Source organism: Schistocerca americana, chromosome 7 (genome assembly GCF_021461395.2).
Source record: "Schistocerca americana isolate TAMUIC-IGC-003095 chromosome 7, iqSchAmer2.1, whole genome shotgun sequence".
NCBI classification, from domain to species: Eukaryota; Metazoa; Arthropoda; class Insecta; order Orthoptera; family Acrididae; genus Schistocerca; species Schistocerca americana.
In genome coordinates this window covers 29,978,176-29,992,197 of record NC_060125.1, presented here as the reverse complement: position 1 = coordinate 29,992,197, position 14,022 = coordinate 29,978,176, and positions in this window count along the sequence as shown.

The window sequence follows — 14,022 nt, the reverse complement described above, 5'->3', positions numbered from 1 at the left end:
AAACCTGAGGTGAAGCATCGGAATCTATAACTAGAGTCACAGGAATGGTTCAATCTTAGACAGTAGGAAGAGTCAGTCTTCTTGTACTTAAGTCGGCATTGTACCTTTTGTATTTAATTCCGATGCAATTTCTGTGTTTCATCGTCAATAAGATTGTCCAAGGGATACAGTAAACCTGAAGTGAAGTATCGGAATCTATAACTAGTGTCACAGGAAAGGTTCAAAACATAGACTGTAAGAAGAGCCAATCTCCTTGTACTTGAGTCGTCATTGTGCCTTTTGTATTTAATTCCGATGCAATTCCTGTGTTTCATCGTCAATAAGAACGTCAGAGGGATACAGTAAACCTGAAAAGAAGCATCGGAATCTATAAATAGTGTCACAGGAATGGTTCAAATCATAGACAGTAAGGAGAGCCAGTTTTCTTGTACTTACGTCGGCATTGTGCTTTTCGTATTTAATACCGATGCAATTTCTGTGTTTCATCGTCAATGAGAAAGTCAGAGGGATACAGTAGACCAGAAGTGAAGCATCGTAATCTATAACTACTGTCACAGGAATGGTTCAAAACATAGACAGTAAGAAGAGTCAGTTCTCTTGTACTTAAGTCGGCATTGTGCTCTTTGTATTTAATACCGATGCAATTTTTGTGTTTCATCGTCAATAAGTAGGTCCGAGGGACACAGTAAACCTGAAGTGAAGAATCGGAATCTATAACTAGTGTCACAGGAATGGTTCAAAACATAGACAGTAAGAAGAGTCAGTTTTCTTGTACATAAGTCGGCATTGTGATTTTTCTATTTAATTCCGATGCAATTTCTGTGTTTCATCGTCGATAAGAATGTCAGAGGGATACAGTAAACCTGAAGTGAAGCATCGGAATCTATATCTAGTGTCACAGGAGTGGTTCAAAACATAGACAGTAAGAACAGTCAGTCTTCTTGTCCATAAGTCGGCATTGTGCCTTTTGTATTTATTTCCGATGCAATTTCTCTGTTTCATCGTCAATAAGAAGGTCCAAGGGATACAGTAAACCTGGAGTGAAGCATCGGAATCTATAACTACTGTCACAGGAATGGTCAGTAGGAAGAGTCAGTCTTCTTGTCCTTAAGTCGGCATTGTGCCTTTTGTATTTAATTCCGATGCAATTTCTGTGTTTCATTGTCAATAAGAAGGTCCAAGGGATACAGTAAACGCGAAGTGAAGCTTCGGAATCTATAACTAGTGTCACAGGAATGGTTTAAAACATAGTCAGTAAGAAGTGTCTGTCTTCATGTTCTTAAGTCGGCATTGTGCCTTTTGTATTTAATTCCGATGCAGTTTCTGTGTTTCATCGTCAATAAGAAGGTCCAAGGGATACAGTAAACCTGAAGTGAAGCATCGGAATCCATAACTAGTGTTACAGGAATGGTTCAAGACATAGTCTGTAAGAAGTGTCCTTCTTCATGTACTTAAGTCGGCATTGTGCCTTTTGTATTTAATTCCGATGCAATTTCTGTGTTTCATCGTCAATAAGAAGGTCCAAGGGATACAGTAAACCTGAAGTGAAGCATCGGTATCTATAACTAGTGTCACAGGAATGGTTCAAGACATAGTCAGTAAGAAGTGTCCTTCTTCATGTACTTAAGTCGGCATTGTGCCTTTTGTATTTAATTCCGATGCAATTTCTGTGTTTCATCGTCAATAAGAAGGTCCAAGGGATACAGTAAACCTGAAGTGAAGCATCGGTATCTATAACTAGTGTCACAGGAATGGTTCAAGGCATAGTCAGTAAGAAGTGTCCTTCTTCATGTACTTAAGTCGGCATTGTGCCTTTTGTATTTAATTCCGATGCAGTTTCTGTGTTTCATCGTCAATAAGTAGGTCCAAGGGATACAGTAAACCTGGAGTGAAACATGGAAATCAATAACTAGTGTCACAGGAATGGATCAAAACATAGTAAGAAGTGTCGGTCTTCATGTACTTAAGTCGGCATTGTGCCTTTTGTATTTAATTCCGATTCAGTTTCTGTGTTTCATCGTCAATAAGAAGGTCCAAGGGATACAGTAAACCTGAAGTGAAGCATCGGAATCCGTAACTAGTGTTACAGGAATGGTTCAAGACATAGTCAGTAAGAAGTGTCCTTCTTCATGTACTTAAGTCGGCATTGTGCCTTTCGTATTTAATTCCGATGCAATTTCTGTGTTTCATCGTCAATAAGAAGGTCCAAGGGATACAGTAAACCTGAAGTGAAGCATCGGAATTTATAACTAGTGTCACAGGAATGGTCAGTAGGAAGAGTCAGTCTTCTTGTACTTAAGTTGGCATTGTGCCATTTGTATTTAATTCCGATGCAATTTCTGTGTTTCATCGTCAATAGAAAGGTCCAAGGGATACAGTAAACCTGAAGTGAAGAATCGGAATCTATAACTAGTGTCGCAGGAATGGTCAGTAGGAAGAGTCAGTCTTCTTGTCCTTAAGTCTGCATTGTGCCTTTTGTATATAATTCCGATGCAATTTCTGTGTTTCATCGTCAATAAGAAGGTCTAAGGGATACAGTAAACCTGAAGTGAATCATCCGAATCTATAACTAGTGTCAGAGGAATGGTTCAAAACATAGACAGTAAGAAGAGTCAGTTCTCTTGTACTTAAGTCGGCATTGTGATCTTTGTATTTAATACCGATGCAATTTTTGTGTTTCATCGTCAATAAGTAGGTCCGAGGGACACAGTAAACCTGAAGTGAAGAATCGGAATCTATAACTAGTGTCACAGGAATGGTTCAAAACATAGACAGTAAGAAGAGTCAGTTTTCTTGTACATAAGTCGGCATTGTGCCTTTCCTATTTCATTCCGATGCAATTTCTGTGTTTCATCGTCAATAAAAATGTCAGAGGGATACAGTAAACCTGAAGTGAAGCACCGGAATCTATATCTAGTGTCACAGGAGTGGTGATACAGTAAACGCGAAGTGAAGCTTCGGAATCTATAACTAGTGTCACAGTAATGGTTCAAAACATAGTCAGTAAGAAGTGTCTGTCTTCATGTACTTAAGTCGGCATTGTGCCTTTTGCATTTAATTCCAATGCAATTTCTGTGTTTCATCGTCAATAAAAAGGTCCAAGGGATACAGTAAACCTGAAGTGAAGCATCGGAATCTATAACTAGTGTCACAGGAATGGTTCAAAACATAGTCAGTAAGAAGTGTCGTTCTTCATGTACTTAAGTCGGCATTGTGCCTTTTGTATTTAATTCAGATGCAATTACTGTGTTTCATCGTCAATAAGAAGGTCCAAGGGATGCAGTAAACCTGAAGTGAAGCATCGGAATCTATAACTAGTGTCACAGGAAGGATCAGTAGGAAGAGTCAGTCTTCTTGCCCTTAAGTCGGCATTGTGCCTTTTGTATATAATTCCGATGCAATTTCTGTGTTTCATCGTCAATAAGAAGGTCCAAGGGATACAGTAAACCTGAAGTGAAGCATCGGAATCTATAACTAGTGTTACAGGAATGGTTCAAAACATAGTCAGTGAGAAGTATCGGTCTTCATGTACTTAAGTCGGAATTGTGCCTTTTGTATTTAATTCCGATGCAATTTCTGTGTTTCATCGTCAATAAGATTGTCCAAGGGATACAGTAAACCTGAAGTGAAGTATCGGAATCTATAACTAGTGTCACAGGAAAGGTTCAAAACATAGACTGTAAGAAGAGCCAATCTCCTTGTACTTGAGTCGTCATTGTGCCTTTTGTATTTAATTCCGATGCAATTCCTGTGTTTCATCGTCAATAAGAAGGTCCAAGGGATACAGAAAACCTGAGGTGAAGCATCGGAATCTATAACTAGTGTCACAGGAATGGTTCAAACTTAGACAGTAGGAAGAGTCTGTCTTCTTGTACTTAAGTCGGCATTGTACCTTTTGTATTTCATTCCGATGCAATTTCTGTGTTTCATCGTCAATAAGATTGTCCAAGGGATACAGTAAACCTGAAGTGAAGTATCGGAATCTATAACTAGTGTCACAGGAAAGGTTCAAAACATAGACTGTAAGAAGAGCCAATCTCCTTGAACTTGAGTCGTCATTGTGCCTTTTGTATTTAATTCCGATGCAATTCCTGTGTTTCATCGTCAATAAGAAGGTCAGAGGGATACAGTAAACCTGAAGTGAAGCATCGGAATCTATAACTAATGTCACAGGAATGGTTCAAAGCATAAACAGTAAGCAGTGTCAGTTTTCTTATAATTAAGTCGGCATTGTGCCTTTTTTATTTAATTCCGATGCACTTTCTGTGTTTCATCGTCAATAAGAAAGTCAGAGGGATACAGTAAACCTGAAAAGAAGCATCGGAATCTATAAATAGTGTCACAGGAATGGTTCAAATCATAGACAGTAAGGAGAGCCAGTTTTCTTGTACTTACATCGGCATTGTGCTTTTCGTATTTAATACCGATGCAATTTCCGTGTTTTATCGTCAATGAGAAAGTCAGAGGGATACAGTAGACCAGAAGTGAAGCATCGTAATCTATAACTACTGTCACAGGAATGGTTCAAAACATAGACAGTAAGAAGAGTCAGTTCTTTTGTACTTAAGTCGGCATTGTGCTCTTTGTATTTAATACCGATGCAATTTTTGTGTTTCATCGTCAATAAGTAGGTCCGAGGGACACAGTAAACCTGAAGTGAAGAATCGGAATCTATAACTAGTGTCACAGGAATGGTTCAAAACATTGACAGTAAGAAGAGTCAGTTTTCTTGTACATAAGTCGGCATTGTGATTTTTCTATTTAATTCCGATGCAATTTCTGTGTTTCATCGTCAATAAGAAAGTCAGAGGGATACAGTAAACCTGAAGTGAGGCATCGGAATCTATATCTAGTGTCGCAGGAGTGGTTCAAAACATAGACAGTAAGAACAGTCAGTCTTCTTGTCCATAAGTCGGCATTGTGCCTTTTGTATTTAATTCCGATGCAATTTCTGAGTTTCATCGTCAATAAGAAGGTCCAAGGGAGACAGTAAACCTGAAGTGATGCATCGGAATACATAACTAGTGTCACAGGAATGGTTCAAAACATAGTCAGTAAGAAGTGTCGTTCTTCATGTACTTATGTCGGCATTGTGCCTTTTGTATATAATTCCGATGCAATTACTGTGTTTCATCGTCAATAAGAAGGTCCAAGGGATGCAGTAAACCTGAAGTGAAGCATCGGAAGCTATAACTAGTGTCACAGGAATGATCAGTAGGAAGAGTCAGTCTTCTTGCCCTTAAGTCGGCATTGTGCCTTTTGTATTTAATTTCGATGCAATTTCTGTGTTTCATCGACAATAAGAAGGTCCAAGGGATACAGTAAACCTGAAGTGAAGCATCGGAATCTATAACTAGTGTTACAGGAATGGTTCAAAACATAGTCAGTAAGAAGTGTCGGTCTTCATGTACTTAAGTCGGCATTGTGCCTTTTGTATTTAATTCCGATGCCATTTCTGTGTTTCATCGTCAATAAGTAGGTCCAAGGGATACAGTAAACCTGGAGTGAAACATGGAAATCAATAACTAGTGTCACAGGAATGGATCAAAACATAGTAAGAAGTGTCGGTCTTCATGTACTTAAGTCGGCATTGTGCCTTTTGTATTTAATTCCGATGCAGTTTCTGTGTTTCATCGTCAATAAGAAGGTCCAAGGGATACAGTAAACCTGAAGTGAAGCATCGGAATCCATAACTAGTGTTACAGGAATGGTTCAATACATAGTCAGTAAGAAGTGTCCTTCTTCATGTACTTAAGTCGGCATTGTGCCTTTTGTATTCAATTCCGATGCAATTTCTGTGTTTCATCGTCAATAAGAAGGTCCAAGGGAAACAGTAAACCTGAAGTGAAGCATCGGAATCTATAACTAGTGTCACAGGAATGGTCAGTAGGAAGAGTCAGTCTTCTTGTACTTAAGTTGGCATTGTGCCATTTGTATTTAATTCCGATGCAATTTCTGTGTTTCATCGTCAATAGGAAGGTCCAAGGGATACAGTAAACCTGAAGTGAAGAATCGGAATCTATAACTAGTGTCGCAGGAATGGTCAGTAGGAAGAGTCAGTCTTCTTGTCCTTAAGTCTGCATTGTGCCTTTTGTATATAATTCCGATGCAATTTCTGTGTTTAATCGTCAATAAGAAGGTCCAAGGGATACAGTAAACCTGAAGTGAAGCATCGGAAGCTATAACTAGTGTTACAGGAATGGTTCAAAACATTGTCAGTGAGAAGTATCGGTCTTCATGTACTTAAGTCGGAATTGTGCCTTTTGTAGTTAATTCCGATGCAATTTCTGTGTTTCATCGTCAATAAGAAGGTCCAAGGGACACAGTAAACCTGGAGTGAAGCATGGAAATCTATAACTAGCGTCACAGGAATGGGTCAAAGCATGGTCAATAAGAAGTGTCGGTCTTCATGTACATGAGTCGGCATTGTGCCTTTTGTATTTAATTCCGATGCAATTTCTGAGTTTCATCGTCAATAAGAAGGTCCAAGGGATACAGTAAACCTGAAGTGAAGAATCGGAATCTATAACTAGTGTCACAGGAATGGTTCAAAACATAGACAGTAAGAAGAGTCAGTTTTCTTGTACATAAGTCGGCATTGTGCCTTTTCTATTTAATTCCGATGCAATTTCTGTGTTTCATCGTCAATAAGAATGTCAGAGGGATACAGTAAACCTGAAGTGAAGCATCGGAATCTATATCTAGTGTCACAGGAGTGGTTCAAAACATAGACAGTAAGAACAGTCAGTCTTCTTGTCCATAAGTCGGCATTGTGCCTTTTGTATTTAATTCCGATGCAATTTCTGAGTTTCATCGTCAATAAGAAGGTCCAAGGGAGACAGTAAACCTGACGTGATGCATCGGAATACATACCTAGTGTCACAGGAATGGTTCAAAACATAGTCAGTAAGAAGAGTCGGTCTTCATGTACTTAAGTCGGCATTGTGCATTTTGTATTTAATTCCGATGCAATTTCTCTATTTCATCGTCAATAAGAAGGTCCAAGGGATACAGTAAACCTGGAGTGAAGCATCGGAATCTATAACTACTGTCACAGGAATGGTCAGTAGGAAGAGTCAGTCTTCTTGTCCTTAAGTCGGCATTGTGCCTTTTGTATTTAATTCCGATGCAGTTTCTCTGTTTCATCGTCAATAAGAAGGTCCAAGGGATACAGTAAACCTGAAGTGAAGCATCGGATTCCATAACTAGTGTTACAGGAATGGTTCAAGACATAGTCAGTAAGAAGTGTCCTTCTTCATGTACTTAAGTCGGCATTGTGACTTATGTATTTATTTGCGATGCAATTTCTGTGTTTCATCGTCAATAAGAAGTTCCAAGGGATACAGTAAACCTGAAGTGAAGCATCGGAATCTATAACTAGTGTCACAGGAATGGTCAGTAGGAAGAGTCAGTCTTCTTGCACTTAAGTTGGCATTGTGCCATTTGTATTTAATTCCGATGCAATTTCTGTGTTTCATCGTCAATAGGAAAGTCCAAGGGATACAGTTAACCCGAAGTGAAGAATCGGAATCCATAACTAGTGTCGCAGGAATGGTCAGTAGGAAGAGTCAGTCTTCTTCTCCTTAAGTCTGCATTGTGCCTTTTGTATATAATTCCGATGCAATTTCTGTGTTTCATCGTCAATAAGAAGGTCCAAGGGATACAGTAAACCTGAAGTGAAGCATCGGAATCTATAACTAGTGTTACAGGAGTGGTTCAAAACATAGTCAGTGAGAAGTATCGGTCTTCATGTACTTAAGTCGGAATTGTGCCTTTTGTGTTTAATTCCGATGCAATTTCTGTGTTTCATCGTCAATAAGAAGGTCCAAGGGACACAGTAAACCTGGAGGGAAGCATGGAAATATATAACTAGTGTCACAGGAAAGGTTCAAAACATAGACTGTAAGAAGAGCCAGTCTCCTTGTACTTGAGTCGTCATTGTGCCTTTTGTACTTAATTCCGATGCAATTCCTGTGTTTCATCGTCAATAAGAAGGTCAGAGGGATACAGTAAACCTGAAGTGAAGCATCGGAATCTATAACTAATGTCACAGGAATTGTTCAAAGCATAAACAGTAAGAAGTGTCAGTTTTCTTATAATTAAGTCGGCATTGTGCCTTTTGTATTTAATTCCGATGCACTTTCTGTCTTTCATCGTCAATAAGAAAGTCAGAGAGATACAGTAAAAGTGAAAAGAAGCATCGGAATCTATAACTAGTGTCACAGGAATGGTTCAAATCATAGACAGTAAGGAGAGCCAGTTTTCTTGTACTTACGTCGGCATTGTGCTTTTCGTATTTAATTCCGATGCAATTTCTGTGTTTCATCGTCAATGAGAAAGTCAGAGGGATACAGTAGACCAGAAGTGAAGCATCGTAATCTATAACTACTGTCACAGGAATGGTTCAGAACATAGACAGTAAGAAGAGTCATTTCTCTTGTACTGAAGTCGGCATTGTGCTCTTTGTATTTAATACCGATGCAATTATTGTGTTTCATCGTCAATAAGAAGGTCCGAGGGATACAGTAAACCTGAAGTGAAGAATCGGAATCTATAACTAGTGTCACAGAAATGGTTCAAAACATAGACAGTAAGATGAGTCAGTTTTCTTGTACATAAGTCGGCATTGTGCCTTTTCTATTTAATTCCGATGCAATTTCTGTGTTTCATCGTCAATAAGAATGTCAGAGGGATACAGTAAACCTGAAGTGAAGCATCGGAATCTATATCTAGTGTCACAGGAGTGGTTCAAAACATAGACAGTAAGAACAGTTAGTCTTCTTGTCCTTAAGTCGGCATTGTGCCTTTTGTATTTATTTCCGATGCAATTTCTGAGTTTCATCGTCAATCAGAAGATCCAAGGGAGACAGTAAACCTGAAGTGATGCATCGGAATACATAACTAGTGTCACAGGAATGGTTCAAAACATAGTCAGTAAGAAGTGTCCCTCTTCATGTACTTAAGTCGGCATTGTGCATTTTGTATTTAATTCCGATGCAATTTCTGTGTTTCATCGTCAGTAAGAAGGTCCAAGGGATACAGTAAACCTGGAGTGAAACATCGGAATCCATAACTACTGTCACAGGAATGGTCAGTAGGAAGAGACAGTCTTCTTGTAATTAAGTCGGCATTGTGCCTTTTGTATTTAATTCCGATGCAATTTCTGTGTTTCATTGTCAATAAGAAGATCCAAGGGATACAGCAAACGTGAAGTAAAGCTTCGGAATCTATAACTAGTGTCACATGAATGGTTCAAAACATAGTCAGTAAGAAGTGTCTGTCTTCATGTACTTAAGTCGGCATTGTGCTTTTGCATTTAATTCCGATGCAATTTCTGTGTTTCATCGTCAATAAGAATGTCCAAGGGATACAGTAAACCTGAAGTGAAGCATCGGAATCTATAACAAGTGTTACAGGAATGGTTCAAAACATATTCAGTAAGAAGTGTCGGTCTTTATGTACTTAAGTCGGCATTGTGCCTTTTGTATTTAATTCCGATGCAATTTCTGTGTTCCATCGTCAATAAGAAGGTCCAAGGGAGACAGTAAACCTGGAGTGAAGCATCGGAATCTATAACTAGTGTCACAGGAATGTATCAAAACATTGTCAGTAAGAAGTGTCGGTCTTCATGTACTTAAGTCGGCATTGTGCTTTTTGCATTTAATTCCGATGCAATTTCTGTGTTTCATCGTCAATAAGAAGGTCCAAGGGATACAGTAAACCTGAAGTGAAGCATCGGAATCTATAACTAGTGTCACAGGAATGGTTCAAAACATAGTCAGTAAGAAGTGTCGTTCTTCATGTACTTAAGTCGGCATTGTGCCTTTAGTATTTAATTCCGATGCAATTACTGTGTTTCATCGTCATTAAGAAGGTCCAAGGGATACAGTAAACCTGAAGTGAAGCATCGGAATCTATAACTAGTGTCACAGGAATGACCAGTAGGAAGAGTCAGTCTTCTTGCCCTTAAGTCGGCATTGTGCCTTTTGTATTTAATTTAGATGCAATTTCTGTGTTTCATCGTCAATAAGAAGGTCCGAGGGATACAGTAAACCTGAAGTGAAGCTTCGGAATCTATAACTACTGTCACAGGAATGGTCAGTAGGAAGAGTCAGTCTTCTTGTCCTTAAGTCGGCATTGTGCCTTTTGTATTTAATTCCGATGCAATTTCTGTGTTTCATTGTCAATAAGAAGCTCCAAGGGATACAGTAATCGTGAAGTGAAGCTTCGGAATCTATAACTAGTGTCACAGGAATGGTTCAAAACATAGTCAGTAAGAAGTGTCGGTCTTCATGTACTTAAGACGGCATTGTGCCTTTTATATTTAATTCCGATGCAATTTCTGTGTTTCATCGTCAATAAGAAGGTCCAAGGGATACAGTAAACCTGGAGTGAAGCATCGGAATCTATAACTACTGTCACAGGAATGGTCAGTAGGAAGAGTCAGTCGTCTTGTCCTTAATTCGGCATTGTGCCTTTTGTATTTAATTCCGATGCAATTTCTGTGTTTCATTGTCAATAAGAAGGTCCAAGGGATACAGTAAACGTGAAGTGAAGCTTCGGAATCTATAACTAGTGTCACTGGAATGGTTCAAAACATAGTCAGTAAGAAGTGTCAGTCTTCATGTACTTAAGTCGGCATTGTGCCTTTTGTATTCAATTCCGATGCAATTTCTGTGTTTCATCGTCAATACGAAGGTCCAAGGGATACGGTAAACCTGAAGTGAAGCATCGGAATCTGTAACTAGTGTCACAGAAATGGTCAGTATTAAGAGTCAGTCTTCTTGTCCTTAAAACGGCATTGTGCCTTTTGTTTTTAATTCCGATGCAATTTCTGTGATTCATCGTCAATAAGAAGGTCCAAGGGATACAGTAAACCTGAAGTGAAGCATCGGAATCTATAACTAGTGTTGCAGGAATGGTTCAAAACATAGTCAGTGAGAAGTGTCGGTCTTCATGTTCTTAAGTCGGCAATATGCCTTTTGTATTTAATTCCGATGTAATTTCTGTGTTTCATCGTCAATAAGAAGGTCCAAGGGATACAGTAAACCTGGAGTGAAGCATCGGAATCTAAAACTAGTGTCACAGGAATGGTTCAAAACATAGTCAGTAAGAAGTGTCGGTCTTCATGTACTTAAGTCGGCATTGTGCCTTTTGTATTTAATTCCGATGCAATTTCTGTGTTTCATCGTCAATATGAAGGTCCAAGGGATACAGTGAACCTGAAGTGAAGCATCGGAATCTATAACTAGTGTCACAGGAATGGTCAGTAGGAAGAGTCAGTCTTCTTGTCCTTAAGTCGGCATTGTGCCTTTTGTATTTAATTCCGATGCAATTTCTTTGTTTCATTGTCAATAAGAAGGTCCAAGGGATACATTAAACGTGAAGTGAAGCTTCGGAATCTATAACTAGTGTCACAGGAATGGTTCAAAACATAGTCAGTAAGAAGTGTCAGTCTTCATGTACTTAAGTCGGCATTGTGCCTTTTGTATTCAATTCCGATGCAATTTCTGTGTTTCATCGTCAATAAGAAGGTCCAAGGGATACGGTAAACCTGAAGTGAAGCATCGGAATCTATAACTAGTGTCACAGGAATGGTCAGTAGGAAGAGTCAGTCTTCTTGTTCTTAAAACGGCATTGTGCCTTTTATTTTTAATTCCGATGCAATTTCTGTGTTTCATCGTCAATAAGAAGGTCCAAGGGATACAGTAAACCTGACGTGAAGCATCGGAATCTATAACTAGTGTTGCAGGAATGGTTCAAAACATAGTCAGTGAGAAGTGTCAGTCTTCATGTACTTAAGTCGGCATTGTGCCTTTTGTATTTAATTCCGATGTAATTTCTGTGTTTCATCGTCAATAAGAAGGTCCAAGGGATACAGTAAACCTGGAGTGAAGCATCGGAATCTATAACTAGTGACACAGGAATGGTTCAAAACATAGTCAGTAAGAAGTGTCGGTCTTCATGTACATAAGTCGGCATTGTGAATTTTGTTTTTAATTCCGATGCAATTTATGTGTTTCATCGTCAATAAGAAGTTCCAAGGGATGCAGTAAACCTGAAGTGAAGCATCGGAATCTGTAACTAGAGTCACAGGAATGGTCAGGAAGAAGAGTCAGTCTTCTTGTCCTTAAGTCGGCATTGTGCCTTTTGTATTTAATTCCGATGCATTTTCTGTGCTTCATCGTCAATAAGTAGGTCCAAGTTATACAGTAACCCTGAAGTGAAGCATCGGAATCTATAACTAGTGTCACAGGAATGGTTCAAAACATAGTCAGTAAGAAGTGTCTAACTTCATGTACTTAAGTCGGCATTGTGCCTTTTGTATTTAATTACGATGCAATTTCTGTGTTTCATCGTCAATAACATCGTCCAAGGGATACAGTAAACTTGAAGTGAAGCATCGGAATCTATAACTAGTGTCACGGGAATGGTCAGTAGGAAGAGTCAGTCTTCTTGTCCTTAAAACGGCATTGTGCCTTTTGTATTTAATTCCGATGCAATTTCTGTGTTTCATTGTCAATAAGAAGGTCCAAGGGATACAGTAAACCTGAAGTGATGCATCGGAATCTATAACTAGTGTTGCAGGAATGGTTCAGAACATAGTCAGTTAGAAGTGTCGGTCTTCATGTACTTCAGTCGGCATTGTGCCTTTTGTATTTAATTCCGATGCAATTTCTGTGTTTCATCGTCAATAAGAAGGTCCAAGGGATACAGTAAACCTGGAGTGAAGCATCGGAATCCATAACTAGTGTCACAGGAATGGTTCAAAACATAGTCAGTAAGAAGTGTCGGTCTTCATGTACTTAAATCGGCATTGTGCCTTTTGTATTTAATTCCGATGCAATTTCTGTGTTTCATCGTCAATATGAAGGTCCAAGGGATACAGTGAACCTGAAGTGAAGCATCGGAATCTATAACTAGTGTCACAGGAATGGTCAGTAGGAAGAGTCAGTCTTCTTGTCCTTAAGTCGGCATTATGCCTTTTGTATTTAATTAGGATGCAATTTCTGTGTTTCATCGTCAATAAGAAGGTCCAAGGGATACAGTAAACCTGAAGTGAAGCATCGGAATCATAACTAATGTTACGGGAATGGTTCGAGACATAGTCAGTAAGAAGTGTCCTTCTTCATGTACTTAAGTCGGCATTGTGCCTTATGTATTTAATTCCGATGCAATGTCTGTGTTTCATCGTCAATAAGAAGGTCCAAGGGATACAGTAAACCTTAAGTGAAGCAGCGGAATCTATAACTAGTGTCACAGGAATGGTCAGTAGGAAGAGTCAGTCTTCTTGTACTTAAGTTGGCATTGTGCCATTTGTATTTAATTCCGATGCAATTTCTGTGTTTCATCGTCAATAAGAAGGTCCAAGAGATGCAGTAAACCTGGTTTGAAGAATCGGAATCTATAACTAGTGTCGCAGGAATGGTCAGTAGGAAGAGTCAGTCTTTTTGTCCTTAAGTCTGCATTGTGCCTTTTGTATTTAATTCCGATGCAATTTCTGTGTTTCATCGTCAATAAGAAGGTCCAAGGGACACAGTAAACCTGGAGTGAAGCATGGAAATCTATAACTAGTGTCACAGGAATGGGTCAAAACATGGTCAGTAAGAAGTGTCGGTCTTCACGTACTTAAGTCGGCATTGTGCCTTTTGTATTTAATTCCGATGCAATTTCTGTGTTTCATCGTCAATAAGAAGGTCCAAGGTATACAGTAAACCTGAAGTGAATCATCGGAATCTATAACTAGTGTCAGAGGAATGGTTCAAATCTTAGACAGTAGGAAGAGTCAGTCATCTTGTACTTAAGTCGGCATTGTGCCTTTTGTATTTAATTCCGATGCAAATTCTGTGTTTCATCGTCAATAAGAAGGTCCAAGAGATGCAGTAAACCTGGTGTGAAGAATCGGAATCTATAACTAGTGTCGCAGGAATGGTCAGTAGGATGAGTCAGTCTTCTTGTCCTTAAGTCTGCATTGTGCTTTTTTTTTTAATTCCGATGCAATTTCTGTGTTTCATCGTCAAT